Source organism: Crocodylus siamensis, chromosome 11, assembly GCF_052110815.1.
Source record: "Crocodylus siamensis isolate JL-2025a chromosome 11, ASM5211081v1, whole genome shotgun sequence".
In the NCBI taxonomy this organism is placed as follows: Eukaryota; Metazoa; Chordata; order Crocodylia; family Crocodylidae; genus Crocodylus; species Crocodylus siamensis.
Genome location: NC_143405.1, coordinates 12,244,365 through 12,265,778, shown reverse-complemented (window position 1 = coordinate 12,265,778; position 21,414 = coordinate 12,244,365). Strand labels below are relative to the sequence as shown.

The 21,414-nt window shown below is 45.6% G+C and overlaps 1 protein-coding gene across 1 annotated transcript in view; it reads left to right on the top strand.

The window, feature by feature from the left end:
- The window catches only part of LOC149855451 (uncharacterized), a 42,447-nt gene that overhangs the window by 2,806 nt on the left and 18,227 nt on the right, over nucleotides 1-21,414 (top strand). The gene's annotated exons all lie outside the window — the stretch shown is intronic.

Below are 21,414 nucleotides of genomic sequence, written 5' to 3'. Positions count from 1 at the left end.
TCAAATGGGTCGCCAACTGGTTGGAGGGCCGCACCCAGAGGGTGGTAGTGGATGGGTTCTTCTCGGCCTGGAGGGATGTGGGCAGTGGGGTTCCGCAGGGCTCGGTCCTCGGGCCCGCACTGTTCAACATCTTCATCAGTGACTTGGATGAGGGGGTAGAAAGCACCCTGTTCAAGTTTGCTGATGATACTAAGATGTGGGGGGATGTGGGTGCACTAGAAGGGTGCAATAGGCTACAAGCTGACCTTGACAGGTTGCAACGGTGGGCGGATGAGAATAGGATGGGGTTTAACACTGATAAGTGCAAGGTGTTGCACATGGGGAGGAAGAACCGGCACCACACTTACAGGTTGGGGAACTCCCCTCTTGCCAGCACGGAGACGGAAAAGGATCTTGGAGTCGTCATTGACTCCACGATGAACATGGGCCGGCAGTGTGGGGAGGCAGTCAAGAAGGCCAATCCTACCCTGTCATGCATCCACAGATGCATCTCGAGCAGGTCCAGGGAGGTGATCCTCCCCCTCTATGTGGCACTGGTCAGGCCGCAGCTGGAGTACTGCGTCCAGTTCTGGGCGCCACACTTCAAGAGGGACGTGGACAATATGGAAAGAGTTCAGAGGAGGGCCACTCGTATGATCAGGGGTCAGCAGGGCAGGCCTTATGAGGATAGGCTACGGGACCTGAACCTGTTTAGCCTCCACAAGAGAAGGCTAAGGGGGGACCTTGTGGCCTGCTACAAACTGGTCAGGGGGGATCAGCAGGTATTGGGGGAGTCCCTGTTCCCCCGTGCGCTGCCAGGAGTGACCAGGAATAACGGTCACAAACTGGCGGAGGGTAAGTTTAGATTAGATATTAGGAGGCGCTACTTCACAGTCAGGGTGGCTAGGGCCTGGAACCAGCTTCCAGGGGAAGTGGTGCAGGCTCCTAGCCTGGGGATTTTTAAAAGGAAGTTAGATGAGCACCTTGCCGGGGTCATCTGACCCCGGGGCTCTTTCCTGCTAAGGCAGGGGGTCGGACTAGATGATCTACCTAGGTCCCTTCCGACTCTAGCTACTATGAAACTATGAAACTATTGTTAGGCGTGTGGAGCCTCTGTTTATGTTGCAGCCAGAGGGCTGGAGTTTAAGTTACAGTTTACTCCGGAGGACCGGATGAGGCTGTAGGGGAGCGAGGAGGCCTCACGGGAGCTCCCCCACAGCTTGGGGGTTCCCAGTGCCCAGTAGGGGCACAGTGCCAGGGGCACTATTGTCGGTGCCAGGGAGGCACCGTATTGCGCCAGGGAGGCGCGGCGTGCAAAGTTGTAGACCCCAGCCCATAAGGGCGGGGTGTTGCCCAGTGGGGCAACCTGACCCAGAGCAGGGTCAAGGGGACAAACACGGCGGCGAGCGCCTGTGCCCGGGCGCGAGGCGCGCGGCGTCAGCCCCAGAGAGGGCACGGCCCCAGAGCGGGGCAGAGCCAGGGCGCGAGGCGCGCGGCATCAGCCCCGGAGAGGGCAAGGCCCCAGAGCGGGGCAGAGCCAGGGCGCGAGGCGCGCGGCGTCAGCCCCGGAGAGGGCAAGGCCCCAGAGCGGGGCGGAGACGGGGCGCGAGGCGCGCGGTGTCAGCCCTGGAGAGGGCAAGGCCCCAGCGCGGGGCAGAGTTGAAGCCCAAGGGGCGAAGCGCAGAGAGCGCGGTAGAGGCCCCAGAGGGGTGAGGCCCCAGAGAGGGGCAGAATAGCCAGGCATAGCGAGCCGGCCCAAGGGCGCCGAGACGAGGGCGGCGAGAGCGAGCCGGCCCAAGGGCGCCGAGACGAGGGCGGCGAGAGCGCTCCAGACCCAAGGCGGAGCCGGCGATTAGCCAGGCGCCGGCTAGAACCCGGCCCAGGGGCATCGATATTAAGCGGCGCCAGCGAGCCGGACCCAGGGCGCGCCAGCGAGTAGCTGGGCGCCAGCGAGACAGGCCCAGGGCACGGGGAAGGGGCTAGAGATTGGAGCCCGACCCAAGGGGGAGCCAGGTGGGTGAGGGGCCCCGGGGCCCGAGAGAGAACGAGGGCCCCCGAGGGGCGAGGGACTACACAAACGTCCCCCAGAACAGCTGCGAGGCTTGGGGCGTGCTGAGGGGGAGGTTTGGAGGCACGCATAGCCCTTAAGGCGGGACGCTCATAGATACCCCAGTCTGGAATAGGGACAGGGACACCAATACCGTCCATTAGGGAACAGGCAGCCTCCACAATATATATATGTCATCAAAGTCGTGGCGGGCGAGATTCTGAGGGTGCTACGTCACCCTAACGTGACGGTAGGGGGCGCTAGGGGGTTCACGGCTGCCCCTAGCTGCCGCTCCCTCACACCACTCATGTATAACTTTCAAACAATGAACCAGCTCCTCCAGTGCCATAAACAGATGGTCTTGCAATGGACAGCATTCCAGGTGACACCAGCTGAAGTTCTGGCCCTACAGATTACTTTATCCATGCTAAAGAAAATATAGAGCCATGTAAAAATAAGTATAACATGAACCCCTCCCCCCGCAAACAAACCAATGAACCGGAAAAACCCTTGTTTCTAACCAAGATACAGTTTTTAAGCAACAAAACTGCACTGTACCTATTACATCATGTACAAATTCCAAGTGCTTAAAAGCCAGGAAATGAATAATTAAGGACATCATACATCTTTTATTGTCTACATAATGAGCATGAAAGGTGAAATCCTGGCGCCATTGAAGTCAGTGGCAAAGCTCTCGTTGACCTCAGCCGAGCTAGGATTTCACCCAAATTGTTTTATCTAGTTGAAATAAATCTATATTTTTATCACAACTCCACAACCTTAACTCTGACCCCAAGTAGACAATATTTTATCAGTAAACTTAAAACATGACTACAAAACCTAACCTTTCTGAGGAGCACGCAGACTAAGAAGTCATGTTAGTCAAATGAAGCAACTGTGCATATATAAATACATATTTAGCCATAAATTAATCTTTACAAATGTTTTCTTATTGCATATATAGGACAGTATTCAAAAGTCCTTGAATTGGTAATGTTTTCAGCTTAACAGTATCCCTTAAAAGAAAATGTTTACACGCCAAAAGTGATACAATGAAAATAATATAAAAAAAGGAAAAAATCATGGGTTAAGCAGGAGGTTGTCTTGCTGAGATAAAATGTGACTTTTATTATACCTGATTTAAATGTATATGTTCATTATGTGGGCAGTGTAAGATTTCTGAAGTCCTTAATCATTCATTTCCTTGCTTTTAAGTGTGAGGGTTTTGCAAATGATGTGATAAGTAAGTACATTGTTGTCACTTAGCAACCTTAACTGGTTTCTGAAGTGAAGTTGTTTGTTTCTATAATAAATGAGCCTCTCAGATACCATGGTGATGAGCAAAGGAGACAGTGCATGCCTAGACAAAGCACTATCTTGATAAATATTATATTGCTTAGATATATAACACCTCCACAAGGGTGGACTATCTCCTTCCCCCCCTCTTAAAACATAGGGCCCTCATCCAAATCCTGCCGACATGAATAGAGAAGCTCCTGCTGACTTTGGTGGGCTTTGGTTCCAAGTCCTGAGTGCTTTCTTTTCTGTGCCCAGGCTCCAAATGCTCACACACTTGTCTCCTCTCACTCTAACTTAACCCTCCTGACACTTGTGTCTTAATCCCCAGTCAACCACAGCTGGATCATATCCTGTCCCATTGCCTTGGCTCTTTTGTGTGCCCTTCCAGTGATGCAAAGTGCCTGTAAGTCTGGTTTAACTGGCAGCAGCTTTCCCGCTCGTCTTATAGACCCTTCTTCACTCTGATGGCACCTCCTCGTGCCAGGCATCCTGCCCAGGGTGATCTGACTGGGACAAAAGGAAGTCTTTCTTGTTGGGATAGGTCAAAGCCCCAGCATTCCCTACTATTCACAATCACCTTTTGGGGCCATAGGCAGTTTGGGACTAACAGCAGGCTTGTGGCTGCTGTAATATATATGGGAGGTTGTACACGTACTTGGCATTAAACTGGGTGAAAGAAGTTGACTCTCTCCCTGCCCTCAAAAACACTGGGCTGGGCACAGTTCCAATGAAGCTGATGCCACACGCTGATAGTTGCAACTCCTGCTTCAGCTCATCGGAGTTTCGTTGCATCTCTTCCCACAGCATTCACCCAACATCCGTAGTCTTTCTGCTCTCCTCCCCTCACTCCCATTGCTTGCGCTCTCTCAGTGACCCCTTAATTTACACTTCCATTTTGCCATCTGCTGTTGCCACTCCTTATGTTTAAATTGTGGTTTTAAATAAGGGTGAGCCATGTGAACTTCCGTTTTTGTTTTTAGAAATCACATCCATATTCATAGCCTACTAATCATGTTCAATAAATCAGAATTCATTGTGTAACATACTAACCCCTCATGTTGTTCCAGTTTTTAATCTTGTAGGAAAAGCAATCGTGTATGCAATGCACTTAAAGAGGTTGAATTGGGCTGTTGCATGTGTCTCATTGAGTCACTGCAATTGTTTGTAGACTATTGCCTGTGCCTCAGAATCTAAACTGTCACTTAAATGTATAATTATGCTTCTAGCTCGTATGATTATGAAAGTAACCTTCAAAGTGTAAATTGAGTACAGCCAATGCAATGACGTCTACATGAATCTGCAGATCATTAGGTCCATCTGTGAGATCAGACTGCTGGTCCATCTTGCTTGGCATCCTGTCTCCTTTTCCAGATGTTATAAACAGGACCTACATTTTTGTCTTTGCTGAAGCTTTTGTTTTCTCCAACTTTAGTTTCATGAGGACATTGTGCGGGAGGGGTGACTTTAAGGTTCTTGAAAGTAGGTTATGGGAGAGTTAAGGAGAGACTCTTTGGTGGAGCCGAGTAACCCTCTTGGTCTCATATGCTGAGAATTATTCCCATGCAGTCAGAAGAAGTTAACATAGTCATTACTGTATGTTGCAATAATGTTAAGAAATGACACTAGAAGCTATTTGCTATGCACAAATGTAATTAGTCTTATGCAACTCAGGAAATATGTTGCATGTTCATGAGTGCCATGAGCTATCACCTCATGTAGTAGCTAAATGTTTGAGTATAGATGCGCATACAGAATTTTCATCACAGGCTTTGAGATGTCTCAGGATTCGTTAAGCCACATATCACTTGATACTACCAGTAGAGCTTGAGAAACAAGTGTTGAACTACTTTTGCAGAATGAAGCATGGGGAATTTTACTGGCTGACTCACTCAACGTTGGAGGCAGAAGCAGTAATAAAATTTAAAGAGTTTGGACAATCTGCCCACCTTGCTGCCTAATCCACATACCCTTCACCCAACACTGTACTGCAGCTACAGCTAGATCCTTGTCTACTCAAAAACCGTGGGGGGAGATGACATCCCAGCTCCTTCAGGAAGTGCTGATCAGTACAGCTCCATTAAGCTTACTTGAATAACTTTAATTTACACCTACCAAGATGCTGGCCCCACATATTTCTTCCCCCACAGAAATAGAGCTATTATCGCCTGTAACAGATTTTGAGCTTCCTCCACTTAATAATTCAGTGGTGAACTTTAGAGCTGAGCTCAGTTGAAAAATAACTCACCGACTTGGTAAGTATAAAATCTCCATCTCTGCTGCCTTCACATCTCCCTCCTTCCCTCACCCCTGGCCCAGCCAACCTCCTACAATCTAAACATTCACTATTATTATTCACCGGAGCGAAAAAGAACGAAAAAAAAGTCATTTCCTCTCCTTGGGACGGTTATTGTTTTCTCTGCTCCCAGAGGTCTGAGGTCTCTGTCATTATATGTGATATTTTATAATAGGAACTGTTCTCCTAGGCACCAGTGAGTTCATCTGCAGGGATGTGCAGAGCCTGAAGATTCAAATTTACACCTCCTGGATGCAGCTGTAATTGGGACTCCCGGGAGAGGAAACCCTGACAAGTGACACAAATAAACCCTGCCAGACCCCCTCCAAGACCTGCAGCAGCAGAAATTCCCTGGAGGAATCTCGTGCCCAAATTACTCTTAGACAAATGCTTCTGCCATAACTGAGGATGTAGCTACCGATGGTCTGTGAGGTGTTTATAGAACACATTTACTGGGCTTATTTTCAACCGTTTTCTCCCAGTCAGTGAGAATGAGTTGCTGCTCTGGAGAACTGAAGCTGGGAGAAAAATCTAATCAAAACCCGTTACTGGAAGCTTTTGTTTATACACAACAGTCGTCCAGCCCTGGTTCTGAGGGTATAAGTAAAGCAAAACACCTCTCCTTTTGCATGCACACGGTTTTACTAGTAAAGATGTCCTTATGCCAGTATTCCTTATTTTCACAGGCAAAAGTGAATAAAGTACTTTAATGTTATTATGGATGAGTCCAGAGTGAGATCTGCAGTGGCACACAACTGTTGGTAAAACAAATGTATCCCTTAACTAAGTAGTGAAGCTACAAAAGCTGTGTCTTATGCAAGCGTTCTACAAAAATGGATGTCTTCATTCCAAATGGAGATGCTCCAGTTCAGCCATAAGCCCTGGCTTGATGAAAGAATCACCTGGTGAAACTCTTAGCACAAGGTTGAATTAGCAGATCAGTATGGGCTCTTCTGGTGTTAAAATCCAGGAATCCAGATGTGTATCTTGTTTTGGATATCCCTTAGAAAGTGTAGTGTGCAGGGCACAGAGCATGAGAGGGAGATGGGCATGCCATTGTGGGTTCCAATCTGGGTGCTCTTCAGGGGTTGCCTGACCTTTATTATTTTCACCCTGACATTGCCTTCTAGTCCTCTCGAGTGGATTTAGAGGAGCAGGACTCCAGAGAAAGCTTCCATTTTAGGCCTCAGAATACATGGTGGCACAAATTCAGCTCTAATTTAAGCCCTTGCAGTAGACTTTTAATAACGTACCTGAGTATGCTCACAGGTTAATGGTATTGCAATAATTTAGTGAGGCTTTGAAAGAGAACTTCTGAGGAAGATGGTGGATCCATTTCAGTCCTTCATACCTTAGTCCTTATCTGCCATGATAGAGGTCTGTGCTCTGGAACGTCTGATCCTGCATCCATTCCCAAATGATGGCTTATACATGGGGCTAGTATGCTACTATACTGTTATGTAATATCTTTATATAGCACGGAGTGGCCAACCCATAGTGCCTTGAGCTGATGAGGACCCTCGGATGCTATTGAAGTTCCATTACACAGCTCCTTTCATCATCTTTTTGCTTGTGGGAAGGTTTTCCAGGTGCAGAACTGGACTTGTGTGCATTTCCCCAGCTCACAAACAGAAGATGATTTAATTGCACAAGAAAATGTTCCCTCTAATCTCATTGAATTAGTCATCTCTCCCTCAGTCATCTCTCTATATTTTTGGTTAGAGAGACTGAAAATCTTAATATATCAATGACATTTATAACACATGTTAATATTATAAAACGTCAGTGCTCTATTTGCAGAAATGAATACTGATGTGATGGGAGCGTTTTATTATGTCAATGACTTTCATAATAAATATGATAAAAACTGTGTCATCTTTTATTTTCCCCCTAAATAAAAACAATATAAAACCACCTAACCAATTATCTCAAGGTTACTGCTCCGTTACCTAGTTAATTTATTCAACAGAGCTATTTAAAAAAAAAAAAAAAGTTTTGTAATGGGTTTTCATGCTTTCATCATCTACTGATTGATTTTGTATACTTATTTGTTTACGCAGGGCTGGACTATGATGCCTGTCATTCAGCACACAGGGGCATAAATGAGAAAGAGAAACCATGTGTATCTTTAAGTTGATGACCCTAGAGCTATTAGTCCTCCATTTCATGGACAGGTTCAAACAGTTTTAAAGGGCCGGATTTATCTTGTTTCTGGTTCGTATACTTAATGAAGGAAAGGTTTATAATTCCATGCGTGGTGAGCTCTGGAATTAAGTTAGAATCATGCAGCTCTTGATCTCCCACGTTCTACACAGAATTAGTGCCTGTTCTATGCAATACTTACAGGTATCCTCATTAAAGCTCCTCCATCTGTTTTAGATGCGTAAACCTCTGTGTGCTCCTTGTTTCTGCCCACATCACAGCATTCCACCTTGCATGACTGTGTGGGGCCAACATGGATCAGGAGGTGAGGTGCAGGGAAGAAAGAAATTTCTACCCAGTTGCCTCCCCTCACTTCACACGCAACTGAGTGGATGTATTACAGCTATGGCCCCATCCTAGTCTTTGCATAATCAAACCCACAGTGCTCACTACTGAATACAGCACTGAATACGGTGAGTAAATGGGAGTGCTCCTACTGGAAAACAATGCTGACAACTCTAATATGTAGATCCACAAAATAACAAGGATAGACTGGGGTTACATCTTCAAGGTTTTATTTTTCCCGTAAGCGTGAGAAGTAAAACCTAATATTAGAGCGAATGAGAGAGAGAAGGAGAGAGAGAGAGCTGAGATGCTTATAAAATAACATTTTTGTTGGTGCCAAGATTTGAACAAAAATTAAATACCAACAAACACTGCAGCACCCATAATACCATTGTGAAAGGCAGCAGCACTAAGTGCTGTGCTTAGTAACATCTGCGTGGCTGGTCCCTAAGTTAGCATAAAACTTAGTGTTATACATTATGATAAGGGATATGTAATATATTATTACACACACACACACACACACACACACACCATTAGGTAGTTTTCAGAAGTAAGGACCAAGATTACAGCACTGAGATCATGCTGTTGCTATGGTTAGTAATGTGCACATCCGGAAGATTTCTTAATTTTTCCTGTCTAGTTAGATACGGTTACTGCAAAAGGAAGCCTAGGATTATAAACCTCATGAGAAAGATGTCTATTTAGCAAGAGACTCAAAGGAAGAGAAGGACGGGCCAGGGTGGATGCCTGTCATAAATCACTGTGCTGCAGAAAACAAACACAGAAGAAAATTTGAAAGTATGTGCCTAAGGTAGGCTTCTTACATAGGCTTCTAATCAGATTGCCAAGAGCACTACGTACCCACAGGTCCTGCTGAAGTCAGTAAACTAAGCAGATGCTGAACCTCTTGGAAAATCAGATCTGGCTGATGGAGAAAGGTGGAGCACTGGTGTAGGGTCGTGGAAGGAAGCATTAGAGGGTCTGTGAGACATTCCCAGGAGAACTGGAGGCTCAGCACCATTGAGAAGTTAGAGAGTGACCCTTTAATGCTCCTCCTCACAACCTCCAGAGTTTCCCAGAGGTATGACAAGACCCAACTTTTCTTTTGATGGCACATCCCACTGGAGAGCAGAGCACAGCTTCCCAGTAGCTGTCTTCCAGCACTGCCAGTGCCCATTCCCTCTCTGTGTGGCACTGGGAAACCTGGGGTAGTGCTGCAGAAGTATTACAACGTCATCTCAACAGCATATTTAATTCTCCAGGGGCTTCAGATTGAAGTAATGCAGTCATATAGCCTGAGAAGGCTTCTCCCTCCCAAAAGTGAACTGTGGCAATACTTTAGCTGAAGACTAAACAACAGCTCCTTAAAAGAAAATGATGCAGCTTCTCTTCTAAATTTGCCATTGGGTTCCTGAGAGGCTTTGCAGCCATCTGCTTGTCTATGGACTCTAAAAGACAGGAATCTGACTCATTAAATCAGTCCTCTGCTACATCCAGTCTGGGATCCTTTGTGTGAAGGTACAAGACACCCTGCAGTTGCAAGGAAGGACATAGAGACTAGGGACAGACATTCAAACAGCCTGAGCCTGAATTAATTCACTCTTTGCAAGTTAGTTTAAGCCGCACAGCTCACAATGATTAATAAATAGACAGATATTTTCTGTTAAACCAGGAAATGCAGCCACGTTCCTGCAGTGGCTCAACCCAGAAGCTGGAGGGTGCTAGAGCACACCTGCCAGCCACTACCAAAGGGGAGGTTCTCACCCCTCCCTGCTGGAGTCGAGTGGGCATGGCCTGGCACCAGCCAGGGAAGTGGGGGAGAGTGGGCAGCTGCTGCCAGACTGAGAAGTGGGGATGAGGGAAAATCTTTTCTCTGAAGCAAGCATGTATTGAATGCAGCACTTTGCAAAGCATACAACAGAGATCTGCCAAAAATCTTTGCCTAAGCTAAGATACAGCCCAGTAAACACACAGCATACACAACTTAGTCTAACTTCAAATGTAAACGAGGAAGACAAAGCCTTGCATAAGTCTTACTAAGCCTGTGTCTCCTTACAGCCAGGCATCCAGAAAGGATTTGTTTAGGTATTTTCACCTTTTACAGTTCTGCTTTATAATGTAAATGTAGCTCTCTGCATTCTTTGGTGAAGCTGCCTGCAACTTCCCTTAACTACATCTCCAGCATATATGTATGATGATTGAGACTGCAGTCCAAGCCCCCTCCCCTCCACGCTTCCAGGGGAGAGGGGATAGGGAGGAATTAGCTCTGTCCCTGCCTGGCTGCAGGCAAGCCATGGAAGTGTGGCTGGGGCTGGCAAACCCCAGGGTTTGTGGAGGTTGGGGATGAGGAAAATTTGCCTCAGGGACCATGGCAGGCCCTGCCCCTGCTCGGGCTAGAAAGTTGAGCAGAGGGGCCACCCCAGAGCAGACAGGAGAGTCCACCCAACCCAGAGAGCGTGCTGGGGGATGTCTGGTTTAACTTAAATCAGTAAGGGTCTGGGACAGACAATGCATAAACCAGTTTGAGCCAAATAAGTCTGATACTACATTCAACCAGATGTATCTCAAACTGGTTTCAGCCATTTTCAAACAGGTTTATGTGCACTGAATGTCTGTTCTGTATATTTTTTAATGAGTTTCTGATTACCTAAACTGATCTATGTGTAATGTCTGTCCCTAGCCATTAAGTCAATGCTTAGATCTTTCTGAGTGCCTCCCTTCTTCCCTTAACCTAAATCTGGGGGTGGGTCACCCCCTCTCCCTTCCTGCCATAGGAAAACTCATAGCAGGAATTACTAGGGGAAGAGAGAGGTGGCACCAGGAAAGAATCCCCTATCAGAAAGGTGAGAACCATTGCTTGTATGCATTCCTACGTGCACCCGTTGCTGAATCTGGGAGCCTGGACCTTCTCCCATTACACTAGTTCTACTCCCTGTGTCGCCACTCTTTGCAAAGGAGCAACTCCCAATTTAACACTGCTTAAGTGAAAGGGATTTGAGTCCCACTGAGTTTAGTAGGAAATCCTATCCCTGCTACTGAATCTGAATCCTGTAGAGGTTGGGAAAAGTCTGTGGAAAGGTTATTAGTTTCTATTATCGTCTTGGGGGCCTTTTCCATAAATGTCTCCCTATCCCCTTTCCCAGGCTGGGGTTCTTGAACCTATTTAAGCCATCTCCTTAGGCAGTCCTCTACAGGAGGAGACAGTTCTTGCAATGATACACTATCATATTTAATTGATAGCTTCTCCAACTTTGGAGGAGCTAAGTATTTCACACTCTTTAGTATGTGCCTGGGCAATGGTTCTCTCTCCTACATGATGGCCATGTGAGTCCTGATTATGTCCTGACCTAGTTTTTCAAACTAGTCTTTAGAATTTCCCTTCTTCCCCATCTCATGCTTCAGGAACTGGCCATCAGGAGACAACCCACAGGAGGGAAGTGACTGGCTGACCTGTGCTTTGGGATTTCAGAACAGAGCAGGGCTGGTCAGCTGAAGAACAAAGCTGACGGAAGGTCATGCATGGGATGTTTTTTATTTTACTTGGTACAACACAGAGAGAGACACTGCCGATGGTGTGTCCAATACCAGCAAACCCAGTGGAGCTTGAAATTGGAAGGTGTCTCATAGCTTGTGTTACACTGGAATACAGAGGAGGGAGGAAGACAGAAAAATGGAGCTTACATAGGAAAGCTGCGCTAAGAAGTAGCTAAAGGAGGAAGAAGTTTATTTCAGGGTGACAGGGTGATTGTATGTGGCAGGAATGGAGAAAACAGGAGGGACTGAGGCAGGCATCCAAAATGCTGAGAGAAAGAAGGGTTAAAAGGATTAGATAAGGGATGAGGGAAACTGGGTGGATTAGGGGAAGAGTCTGAGACTGCTAGGATCATTTTGCTACTGATAAACTGGGCTCAAGTGAATAAAGCTTAAGGGTGAGAAGTGTGGGAAAGAAGTGAAGTGTGATGAGAGTCCCTGGGACTGGAAAAAAATCCTGGTGTTGTGGATTTGGGAGTGAGAAGCTCTGCAGGGAAACACCAGAGAGTGACTGAGGAACTGGAAAGACACTGAAGAACTGGAAATAGAGGAAAGACAGAGTGGGTAGGGTTGAAGCACTGCAGAATGGGATTGATTTCCTGAGTGGGGGTGGGGGCAGACTGAGAAATGAGGACAGAAGGGGTGTTGCTGTGGTATTGGTAAGGAAAAGTTATATTAAGGAGGTGCAAGTGTCAGGGGGATGATGGGGGTTGCAAATCTTTTGCATTATTTTTAATTTGAGTTCATGAAACTCATTTCCTGTAATTTCACCCCTGCCCTTCCCCTCCACCTTTGTAAAGGGTGATTCAATTAAATGAGAAGAGCGAGAGAACCAGCAACATATTTTGTGTTAAAGTAAAGGGCGATCTGTGTTCTCTATTTAGACTAGAAAATTCTCCGCCAAGCTCAGCTGGCATTTAAGGTGTTTATTCTTTCACTGAACTGTTTCTCACTCCTCCTCTTGCTCCCTTTTTCACAGTCTCTCCTAAGTGGAATGCAAAGCCAATAATGGCTGAGTTTCATATGAACTTTCCACCTTGCAATATTGGAGTGGGTTCAGAATGAAGCCAGAGGAGTTTGCACAGGCCTAATTTAGAAACTCGCTAGAGACAGATGGGCATTTGGGTGGAATAAGGGGCTGAATTAAGAACAAGAAAACCACGTCATTTGGGGGTAGGAAGGAGGGTTTTCTGTACGTGCAACTAAGCTAGTGCAGCACCCGTAATGCCACAGCAGGGAAAATGAATCGGGGTTCAGGAGAGTCCAGCAACGGGCTAGTTGCCCAAATGAAACCCGCATCGCTCTTCCCTGATGCGTGACCCAGACACTGTGGTGACTGTGGGTGGCGATTAATGGTGACAGCTTTATGAGCAGATCTGTGTGGTGTGATGATGAGACAGAGCTCCAGAACAGCTCGGAATGGGACTTTTAAAGGCTATTAAACCAGCTGTGCAATATTTTATGTTTCACATGAACAGCACCAGCTTGGCCTGTGCTAGTTTTAAAGGTGTGTGTGCATGGGTGTGTGAAAGCTGGAAAGAGCAGAGATGATACAAAGCTCTTTTCTCTGCCAGAGTTTGCTTTTGAAGTGCAAGATAGGGGGGTGAGGGAGCAGAAGAGGGGTGGGGAGCCTGTTACTTACAATAGAAATATCACTTTGCACTTCCAATCCACACTGTCTGTCTCAATGTTCCTGACAAATGAAGCTACATATCCTCGTGGTACAGATGGAGAAACTGAGGCACGGTACTTCAGAGGCTCAGTACCTAACACCGTGTCAATGTCTCCCAACTGCCCATCCAGGACTTCCCCTATTAGGCCACACATGGCATGTCGACATGCACACTATCCTAATAACACTGCACTGCAGTGCGTCACAGCACAGACAGTGCTAATACACTACTGTGCAGTGTTATTAGGCTACTGCACAGTAGCGTCACTAAAAAGGCGTTTGCTTGTGCAACTCTGGTTATTTCACATTTATTTAGTACTTGGTTATACATCTAATTAACATGTAGATGTCCCCACTGTGTCACCTGAAGTACCTCTAGATCGGAAAAACCATAAGAAGACCCCATTCTGCACAACGTCTCTGTTCTCCTTACCTCTTTCCCCGTCTCTGCCTTTGATTGTCCCCTAGGTTCTGGCTCGTGCCTTCAAGATCCATGATCCTCCGGTAGATTTCCTCCACCAGAATTACCCTTGATCCTGAATCCAAAGTCTCAGCCTTCTTGGATTGTACGTCCCAGGGTGAGTAAGCTCTGACCTTTTAAGCAAAAGTCTGTTGGGTCTTCTAACAGGGCCTAGAGAAAGGAAATGCTGGCTTAACTGGAGGGTTATGAGGATTTGCCAAGGAAAAAGGGTGCTGAGGGGACTTTTGGAAGGGTACAGGTAACAAGCTGATGGTCTAGAAGGCTAGGGACAGAAGTTACACATACCCCGGTTTAAGTGATCAGAAGCTGGTTTAAACCTGTAACAGAACAGAAGTTCAGTGCACATACACCAGTTTCAAAATGGCTGAAACTGTTTTAAGATAAACCTGGTTGAATGTAGTATCAGACGTGACTGATTTGAGTCAAACTGGTTTATGAAACTTCTGTTCCAGACTGAAGGGGGCAAGAGATAAGGGGACTGATTCTTCTCTGACTGTGCCAGGGAAACATTCGTTTTTATATTGGTTTGAATGAGAGGAGAATTAGACCTTGGAGAGGGGGTGTTACTGGGGAGACAGAGCCAAGTCTATCGCTAAGATCTGAAAATAGACAGGGAGGGATAAAGCAACTTATCAAGCCTTGAAAGGAACTTTGAGGCTGGTTGAGTGCTGCTCCCTCCTCCTGAGGCAGCTCTCACATCCCTGTCAGCCCAAAGAGCAACGATTTTCACGCCGCTGGTGTGATGTCTGAAACAATTCACATGTCACCTGTCTGCACTTGCCCCTGGGGACACCAACTCTGAAAAGTAGCTCTGTCTATTCTCCTAATTAATATTTTTTATTCGTTTTCAGAAAGCGGGTTAGTGAATTGAGAGCTCCTGAGATAAAGCAGCTGTTTGCACAAGCTAGAAGCCAGTGCATCATAGAGGCATAGTACAGAGTCCCCTCCATCCTCTACCATCTTGTTTTAATAAACCTCAGTCCTACCCAGAAGCCCATGTTGCCCTATTCCTAGGACCACCCTGCAGGCTCCCCACAGCTCTGCTGGTCCTTTTTCATCCTGGGCTGTAGCATCACCCAGGGGTACCTCCTTCCTGTGTCCGTGCATCTTGACGCTATTAGGTATCATCCACTTCTGTGCCCTACCTGGTACATCTCACCTCGTTTGCAGCATCTGATGTTCCAGTCTCCTCTGCACCCCAGCACATACACAGCTCCATCATTTTGTTTTTGGCTGACTTGGGCCCTAAAGCCCACATTGCTCATTCCAGTCTGCAGCATTTCTTACTGTCCCAGTTCTAAAGCACCATATAACTCTGCTGTGCCATCTTAAACCATTTGCATTAACTATTCCAGTCCAGCACCTCTGCCTGACTCTGACTTGTAGTCAAATGTCAAAGTCAAACATTTACTCGGCTATCACAGCTTAGTACGGTTAAAGCATGAGAGTTTCTGTAATCAGCAGCACGCAAAGGAGTGATGTGGCCAGCATTACATCCAGATACCTTTGATTCCCCAACCTGAATGACCACATGCCTGTTTACAGTTGGGTTGACTGGGAGCAGCTACAAATATGAATCTGGAACGGGACTCCAACTGAGGCTCTCTGCAGCTGTAGTAAGGCAGCTTAACTGCTTTGCACCTCTCAGCAGGTAGAAATGCAGGCTGTTTTCCTGGAGGAAAGGTGACATCTGGCCTGTTAGATGACCTTGCAAGAGGCACTCCCCTTTGACTGCCAGAGATTCCTATCTGCAAAATGGAAATAATGATACTGAACTCCTTTATCACATGCCTTGAGATCAACTGATGGAAAGCACTGTATAAGATATACCAAAGTTTACTGAATTACAAAAGCCATGCTATGAATGCACATGGGAATCTCAACCCCAAGTAATGACCAAATTGAACCATCAGTTAAAAATAAATAAATAAATAGAAGTAGTATAAAGTCCTGTTTGGAACTGCTGGGAAGTTTGCCAACAAAATGCATTTTGTCAAAAAAATCTGAATTATTTCAGTTGAAATAGTTTCCATGAATATCCTGAATATGTTTGACACAGAAGGAGCATGTTACCTTACTGATGCCTGTGAGATAGTAGGACTGCATATTTTTTTCTCTAACCAGGTATTCTCTGAAGCTTTAGGAAGTAGGGTGTGATGGAAAAAGTTACACACACAGGATGTGCTCATACAGGTATGCAGAGTTTAGCAACAAATATGTAAAGGTAATATATGCCTTAGGAAAATGAAAGAAATAGCCAGAGGCTGAGAAGAAAGTAGAGCATTATGCAGAGAGGGAACTCAAAGAAGGAGCAGAAGAAAACTGGAAGGAGAAAGAGAAATATTTGGTCTCTTAACCACCCATTTGGCATAGCTTCTCCAAGGCACCTATTGCTAATATAGCCACAAGCTACCGCCATAAATGAAGAATATACCCTCTGCATCAATCCTTTTTTCCCCTTCTCTTTGTTTTCCTTGTTGTGATTCGATACAGAGAAGTGAGGACACTGGTATCTCTTTTGCTTTCGTTTTGCCGGGCCTTTTCCCTAGGATCCAGGGGACTTGTTTGTATTAGCGTGATTGGCAAACATGTTCAAATATTAGCTGTGGCAGCAATACCACTGTGGGGGGAATAGTCAAGGCAAGCGACCCCTTCAGTTGCAATACTTAACACCCGAAAGGTGCTGCCAGGCATCTTAGGTACTGAATCTGATCCAGAAATACCATCCAGCTCTGAAGCAGCCAGAACAGTTCCATTATTAATCATGATGATGATGATGATTTGAGGAGGAAAGCTAGAGATTCAAGTCTGGGGACAGGAGCAAATACCTACATTATTCTACAAGAATGTTGGGGGGGGAGGGGGCGGGAATGGTGTTTAAGCTAGGTAGGATCCAGAAGAAGGAAGTCAAAGTCTTGGAATCCCCTACAAGGAAGAGGGAAGTGCAGGGAGGGAAAATAGATGTCATCTAATGCAAGACTGATACCATGTAAGGGCAACAGGCCGTACCCTCAGTGGATACAAATGGGCATAACTCTAGTGCAATTAAGGTAGAAAGCTGAACTGGCTTGCACATACTAAAGATCTGGCCCCAAACACTGTGTTCCCTAGAAGACTGGTTATGATCCAGGTTTGTCTTAGGCATATTCAAAGAAATATTCCGTCAAGGACCTCGTCCCCCCTCCTTTATCTCTTCGGTTCAAGCTTTGTGCAGGGTATGATGAGGGAGATTTTCCAGGTACTTTGTAGAATCAGAATTAATGGGAAAAGTCTTATAGCAATGACTCAAGCTCCACAACCCCACTGAAATCAATGGAGTTTTATGTCGGGGATGAATTTGGGTCAATAATTTTATGATCATGCCTTCACTGATATACTGTTTGCTTAAAAAAAAGAATAAAACATCATCGTAAACCATGGTTTATGTTTAAACATAGAAACAACTGAATAATGCAGTTTGCTCCAAGAACAATAAAAGGGAGAAGGGGACTTTTTATTTTCTTATTGGTGAATTTAGTGTCGCTGAACTGTGCCAAGTTGACAATATGACTGAAGTCCATCTAACAGGCTTATTGTAGGCCTATGCATCACAAGGTGACCCTTGTCTTTGCTGTAACTATTAGTGTCTCTCATCTCAGATCTGGAAGGGATCATTTGGATGAGCAAGAGAGCAGTTAGGTCTCCAGAAGCCATGCAGTCATTCATCTCTTTTCTGAGATCTTCATGAAGTGTGTGGGTGTATGGACCCTGTGCACTAGGAAGAGAACTGAGATTCCCCACTCATAAACTAAAATTCACCTAATATCTGAATAATAGTGATAATGATAGGAAGCTTGGGAAAAATGATGTGGTGGTAATAATAATAATTAATAGGCATTTAGAAAAATGACTGTGGTAGTCAGTCATCTATAGACAAAATCATAAACATATAATGAAAATTTCGCCCTGGTGAACAGTGTTGACAACTTAATTTAGGTTGCCTTTTTTTCCTTCAATCTAAAGGCACAGCCTTTGGAACTGCATGTTTAGATGGCAATATTAGTTTTCATTTTAAAGAAATTGTCCTTGTAGTTTCAGAGAAAAGTTTAGAACCGTGATTCGAGGCATCCTAAAGGTTTGAAAGTCAGACGACAAATAAAAACATATATTAAAAAATATTCTTATCATGTTTATCCTAATCTCTCTCTCTCTCTCTCTCTTTTTTTTTTTTTGTAATGTCAAAGGTTAGGCAGACCCCGTGCAATAGCAAATTAGCTGCAAGTGTCACTTTTGCTGGACGTGATATGTGTTGCACCAGCACAGTGCGTGGCCCAGTATTTCCTTTTGCTATGAGCAATTTAGAACGTAACTTCAGCAGAGATTGGCAGTCTGTCCACTGTGGTCTAAGGCTTAACTGGGACATCCTCATACCCCTAGCCCACATCGTGACAGTTCTTTGGTGCTTCAGAAATAGCAGTCCGAGGGAGACACTACCCTCAGCTAAAACAACCTTGTCCAAATTTCTACTTAGCTTGACTGGGAATAGGACAGAATTCACACACCCCCCCCGCCTTCCTTCAGCTCACCTGCTTCCTCAAAACCTGTGCTCTCGGTATTGAAAACAAATCCAAACAAGGCTGCCAATGCAGAAGCTACACGTTTCAATTATTGTGATTATTGATAGTGCCTTGATGCTTCAGTCTAAGTGAGAGCACTATTGTAGAGGAGGTGCTACACATGCTTTGTGCAAAGCAGGATCTGCCTAAAGCGGTGGGTTATTATCCAGGTTTTATGAACATGGAATGGAGGCTAAAGAGACTATCACATTCAGTGTCACAGAGAAAGGTCATCATAAAGCCAGAGCAAGGTCACTGAATCTAGGTAAGGAACTCATGGCTTTCTTTACCCTGATGTCTGAACATCTTATAAACTTTAGGAGATTTAACCTCCTAAGAGCTTATGAAATAAAGCAGTGCTCTTATCTCTCTGTTAAAAATGGCAAACTGAGGCACAGAGATAAAGTGATCTTTTTTTTTCCCCAAGGTCATGGGGGAAGTTGGTGGGAGAGCAGACTTGAACCTAGACATCACAGTGTTGCATCCCCACCATGGCTAGGCTCTCTCAGTCCTGAGCATACCCTAGCCACCAGCTCCTACTCAAGTGAGAGACTGGGGTCTCAAGAGCAGCTACTAGGGGCCGACCTCAGAGTGTCCTTACCATTGCATTTCCAAGTTTGGCATGTGTGAGCAGGAGGCATGGCCAGACCCTCTGAGAAGCTTGTAGACACCATTAGAGTCTGAATTACTGGTCTCCTCCCTTTCAAGGGAAGCCTTTGGCTATAACCAAAAGTTTGTCCTTTCTTGTTAAGTTCCTTGACCTGAAGATAAAGTTGATTTTTTTGTTTCAGCAGACTGGATATGTTAGAAATTGGAAAACATTGGGATCTGTAGTGCATTATTTATGGTTTTTTTTAATTGATTAAAATTAATGGAAACAAATAAACAGAGTCATTAAAGCAAAGCTATTCTTTTAACCTATATAAGCTCCAGGAGATTGATGGGCTAATATTTTTGTCTAGACAATTAACTATTTTGCTAATTGTGTCTTTTGTCTTTTGTTTGCCTTAAGATGTCCTGGGCCAGATTCGCAGCAGGGTCTGTATTTTTCTCTGGGAAGCAGGGAGTCTGTGTTTTCAAGGAATGCTTTTATTTAACAGTTACAACAGCATAATGAATAGGTCTGAGTGAAATACTGGAACTTTCTCCTGGGCAGAAATTTTAGTTTTTAATGGCCAAAATACCAGCACTTTGCGGGGAATCAAGAGCTAAAACAATTATTTGAAAAGGTTGACATCTAGGGGGTGGGGGGAGGATGTAGGGTCAAAATCAGTCTGTATCTGCCTCACACTCTTTTTATCCCTGTTGGCAGGGCTATATATACAAGGAAGGTACACACTCTACCTCTTCCGATCAAAAAACAGCAGGAACAGTAGTATTGTGATGGAAAATTCCCACCAAGCTCTAATCCTGGATGAAACCAGATTCAGTCTCTGGGTTCACAAACCCCCTAAACACTGATTTCATCCTAGCAGAGCTAATTAATTACCTGTCTATCCATGTCTCTCATTAGCCTTTTTCCTGGTACATATCTGCTGGATCAAGAAAATGGCACTATGCTTCAGGGAAGCAGATTGCCCACTGTAAGTCCCACGACACCACAAAGATAGCCAGTGGGATGGTTGTGTTGGCCAGAGGCAAGAATACCTGCCAGAAGGTAGACCTGACAGCGTGAAAACTGGGTGGTTTTTAACATGGAGGCAGCATGTCTGAGACGCAGTGTAGCTTGCTATTGATTTAGCACATCTGCTTCAGCAGAATCTCAAGGGAGAACTGTGTCTGGTGCTGAGCCACCCACCTCACTGTGTCCAACCACCTACCAAGCTCCGAGTGCCTCCCTGGGTTGCCTCTCATCCAGCTGCCCCCCTTCCTGGAGCATACCCACAAGCCTGGGGGTACTGCCACCATCACCCAGGGGTCTGGGCTGTTTCTGGGCCCTGTGCTCCCTGGGGTACAGGCCTTGTAGTCCTTGAGGGTGCTTGACCCTCTGCAAAAACCTGGGGTGCTTCCTTTAGTCTGATGCACCAGTAGTAGTCTCCCTGGGTCATCTGAGCCAAGGGAATAGAAAAGGCATGCCTGAAACCTCTCCCAGCGAGTCTACCACACTTGGTACAGTGAAGAACTTTATTGGTACAGAGGGTTGGCTTGGGGAAGGGTATCACAGAGGTATCACAGAATAACCTTAGAGCAAATGGCATGGCCAGGTAGGCTTTAATCATGGATCTCCTTCCCAGCAAGCTATATGCCTAGATAAGTTTCAGTAAGTTACTCCCAAGTATCATCCAGAGGCTAGCTGAGCTTTCCTCTGGAAACTTCATGGTGTGTCCATGAGTTTCAAGAGAGATCTCTACCTCTCTGCCTGGTCAGTTACTCGTGTTCCCCAATATGGTTTTCTCCCTCCTCCTGGGCAGTCTTAGCTTATATGGGCCTTTTGACATCACCTTTCCAGGTACTATCAGGGCAGGTGTTGTTTGAGGCCAACCAACCAATTCAAAAAGCATCACTGGTCACCTGATGAGAGTGACATAGGCTTGAGCCACTGCCCCCATGCCATGAGGTCACTGCTAACACAATAGAGAGGAAGATCCACCCCCCTTCTCACCTTGTCCAGGTCACATAGACAGAGAAACTGGAGTGATAGACAGGTAAGAATACAATGATAGAGGAAACAAAACTAGCAAGAAAGACAGGGAAGAGACTGGGGATGGAAATCCTCCACACTTCCTGCCCTGCTCCTTCAAAAGCCTGGGCACATAGCTTCATGCTGCCCTTTGCTCTTGATTTACTTAGCTAGTGGTATCTAGCACCTGGTTCCTTTCTTGTCAGAGGTAGAATTATTATTAAATAGTTATATTTTGCCTGCTCCTTAAGCCCTCAACCAAGACTAGACCACACTGAGGTAGGAGCTGTACAAATAGTGTAAGAGTACAAACACTGCATTGTAAAAAGTATGTGGACTCAAGGCATTCTGGTTTGCTGGGAGCATCACCTGAGATCCATACCAGCCTTAGTGTCCCTCCAGCCCTA